The following is a 3001-nucleotide window of genomic DNA, read 5'->3' as shown; positions in this document are numbered from 1 at the left end:
GGATTACAGGTGTGAACCACCATGGCTGGCCCCTACAGGGATATTTTAGACAGCACAGGCTGCCATTAGAAAATGCCATAGACATTGGCATGATAGAAATGATAGAAACTTAATTCTCACAGTTCTGCAGGCAGAAGTCTGAGATCAGGGTGCCAGCACCATTGGGTTCTGGTAAGAGCCCTCTTCCTGGCTTGTAGATGACCTCCATCTTGCTGTGGAGCGAGCATCTCCCTGGTATCTTGTTCTATAAAGACAATCTTTTCACATCAGGGACCCACACTCACAACCTCATTTAACCTTAGTTACTTCCTTAAAGGGTTACATCTCCAAACAGTCACATTGGGAGATATTGCTTCAGGGTATAACTTTGGGGAGAGACATAATGCAATCCATAGCAAGAGATGTTTATATTTACTGTGGTTTTCTCAGTGAAGCATGTGATGAGATCCTCAGCATGGGCAGGTAGAGGGAATGGCTAGAGAGAAAGGGGGGGAGTGTAAGAATTTGAGTGGAATTTAGAACTTATGAGAGAAATACAGTAACACTGCTAGGCTCATCTGAGTTTATGGTCATGAATTTATCATCAAGTCTGTCCAATTGTGTAGTTTTCTTTAGCTTATTTTTCTGATGTAGGAAAAGAAAAGGCAAAAATATGAGTTCAGGAACAGAGTTTAGGAAAGTGAGGATAGTAAAGAGCAATGTTGTTGAAAGTTTTACAGGAGAATAATTATAATGATCTGAAGCATCAGAATAAGGACAGAGGTGAACACAGAAAGGTGGTTGTTTTTCAGATTTTGGAATACTTGCATTACACTACTTGTTGAGCACCCTAAATCTGAAAAACCGAAATCTGAAATGCTCCAAAGAACACTTCTCTTGTGCATCATGCTGGTACTCAAAAAGTTTTGGATTTTGGGATAAAAGACACTTAACCTGCACTTACAATTTATTAAGTTTAAGGAAATACAACTAATTTAAATTATTATGGAAGAATCTATAATTTTAAACAAATAGAAAATTATGATGTACACTACTAAAACCTGAAACAACATATCATTACTCTATTGTGACTCAAGGTTAATCTGTATTATTTACTTTATTTTAAATCAAGTTTAGCAAATGGTGACATAGGGATACTTATCAGCTCTACCACTTATGTGCAATAATTTATGTAAAAATTTTAAGTATTTTTCTCCATAGTCATATAATACACTTCTAATCTTCTTATAAGCTGACATTTTCATGTAATATCAATTAATTAGCCTGAAGAAACTAAGTGAAACATGGCCAAAAATGATCATGCAATTATAAAACTATTAGTATATTATGTGCCATTCAGTATCAACTAATATTTATTGAGCACCTCCTATCTTCTAGGACCAAAGATGTTACCTTACAGAAACCTTAAAACCATCCTTTAAGATAGATGTATTTTCTATTTCACAGATGACAAAACTAAGATTCAGATTGACAATAACTTGCTCACTACCACAGACAGTAATGTATTTTAATTATATTGATTGCCAATTTTAAGAAAATGTATTTTTCACATTTGTGTTATTACTACAAAGACTTTTTGAGACAAAGTCTCACTTTGCCACCCTTGGTAGTGCTGTGGAGGCATAGCTAACAGCAACTTCAAACTCTTGGGCTCAAGTGATCTTCTTGCCTCAGCCTCCCAAGTAGCTGAGACTATAGGTGCCGACCACAACCCCCAGCTATTTTTTTAAAGATGGGGTCTTATTCTTGCTCAGACTGGTCTCAACCCCCTGAGTTTAGGAGATCCACCCAGAGTGCTAAGATTATAGGCATGAGCCACTGCACGTGGCTTTACTACAAAGTCTTTAACATTCTTCTTAAATTCCTGTGGACATAAGCAGTATATTTTTATTTATATCACCATCACTTTTTTCCTTGTCTTCCTAGAATCCTCACCATTTAGCTATAATTTCTAGCTGATAAACTTTGATAAAATATACACAAGTGTACATAATTTTGGTATTCATTTTGCTGCATGTACATCATTTAAACTACTATATTATGCATGTATAATATGTACCTTTGTTTTGCATTATAGGGATGTCTTAGCACAAACTGCCACTACAAAATACCACAGACTGGGTTGCTTAACTAATACAAACGTATTTTCTCATAGCTCTGGAGTAATACAGTATTACCATATTATTCTGGAATTTTAGAATGACACAAGTAGAGACTCTAAAAGTTACGCCTGTTAAAATAAACTATGATTTCCAAAATATACTTACATATATTTAAAATTAACTTCATTCAAATTTTTGGTTTATAAATTTATCAATACAAAATGTTACGAAGCTTAAGAGTGGTGTATTTTGACAATTAGCCACATGTAAGGTAATGAAATATACTCTTAAGCTTGAAGTACCTCTTGCAAAACTCGGCTTCTGGGTGATTCCTTATTTTAGTTTAACTAGAACAAAATTACAAAAGGTGTATTTTACTTTATATTATAGATAGGTAACCATAGTCAAAAAGTCAAATAATACAGAATTCAATAAATATTGAGGATAATCCAATAGTTAATATTAACGGATTCTAGTCAACGTCTTAAAGAAAAAATAAAAGCGTATCTTAATAGAAAGGGAAGGAGCAATAAAGAAAAGCAGACTATTAGAGATCTAGTAAGTTTTCTTACTTTACAGATAAAGGACTAGGGCTCAATCTTGATAAGTAACTTGCCCAGCTCATACATCAGTGTTTTGTAAAACCAGGACTGATTCCTGAACTTGTTTTGTATTCTTGGCTCTTTTGACCGTATCTTTGTCTTCTCATGTTATGAATAAATCATATTACTTATTCACCATATTTTAACTTTAATTTGAAAAATTATCAAATAATAAAATTTTCTCTGTAGTCCAATAACTCTAGTTTTTCTGAAAATGAACATTATAAGAAAGGATGCAGTTTATAACATGAGATAACTCTTGTAGGTTCATTAAGATGTGATCTCTATACAGGAAAA

The sequence above is a fragment of the Otolemur garnettii genome, unplaced genomic scaffold (genome assembly GCF_000181295.1).
Source record: "Otolemur garnettii isolate 467f Iridium unplaced genomic scaffold, OtoGar3 scaffold00005, whole genome shotgun sequence".
NCBI lineage: Eukaryota > Metazoa > Chordata > Mammalia > Primates > Galagidae > Otolemur > Otolemur garnettii.
Note: the sequence above shows the minus strand (reverse complement) of the source record.